The sequence below is a fragment of the Volvox carteri genome, assembly GCF_000143455.1.
Source record: "Volvox carteri f. nagariensis unplaced genomic scaffold VOLCAscaffold_78, whole genome shotgun sequence".
Classification (NCBI taxonomy): domain Eukaryota; kingdom Viridiplantae; phylum Chlorophyta; class Chlorophyceae; order Chlamydomonadales; family Volvocaceae; genus Volvox; species Volvox carteri.
In genome coordinates this window covers 516464-517283 of record NW_003307621.1, presented here as the reverse complement: position 1 = coordinate 517283, position 820 = coordinate 516464, and the positions used below count along the sequence as shown (strand labels likewise).

At 51.6% G+C, this 820-nt stretch overlaps 1 protein-coding gene across 1 annotated transcript in view; it reads left to right on the top strand.

The window, feature by feature from the left end:
* Positions 1–820, top strand: part of VOLCADRAFT_98891 (uncharacterized protein) — a gene marked incomplete at both ends in the record, with an annotated part of 26460 nt that overhangs the window by 12147 nt on the left and 13493 nt on the right. The gene's annotated exons all lie outside the window — the stretch shown is intronic.

The following is an 820-nucleotide window of genomic DNA, read 5'->3' as shown; positions in this document are numbered from 1 at the left end:
TGTGTAAGTATTTCAACAGTTCGTAGCGCCCGCGTGCGCTTTGGTCGTCAAGCCCTGCACCCGCGTCGGCTCCCTTGTTGTGTGCACTTCGGTATCTTACCGTTACATTGCCACCATTTATCTATGACGCGGCAATTGTCATTTTAGGAGACTTCGGACTGGAAAATTCACCGGCAAAATTGAAAATAAACACAGGAAGGCAGGATCTGCCAGGTAGCGGCTGCAGGGTGAAGATATGACCCCCCTGTCCCATACATCATACATACACTCTCTTGCACTTGGATGTGTCGGACCGTCTGTCTTGCAGCCACCCTGTGGACCACTATCAGGCTACCGCAGCTCGGTCGGCATCATGAAGGCAGCTGCTGATTACATATTATCACTTGGTGTTGGGATGACAGCACAGTGATGGAGCTGATCATGAACTTGTTGGAGCAAGGGATGGATGGCAACAAGTGATAGGGAACGGAAATGTGGCGGGAAGGGGCTAACAGGCGAGGGTGAACGGGAGGGATATAGGGTGATAGGGAGCTGGGCGGTGCACGATCTCGCTGCTCACAGCAGTGCTGGGTGACAATGATGGTGCATCGATGGATGACCTCGAAAGAAGAAGCTACGGATGGCTTAGCCCTGTCAAAGGAAAGCTCCCATGATAGTTCCATGGCGCCCTTGTTCGGGCCGCAGTTCCTTTTGTAAGCAAACGTGACTTANAGCACCTTAGATACTCAAGAAGAACTTCAAGAACCATAACGCTGTATCAATAGCTCTTGGCACTTCCGCCATGNGCAGATTACGTCAATCGCCCGCTATGCCACACAAG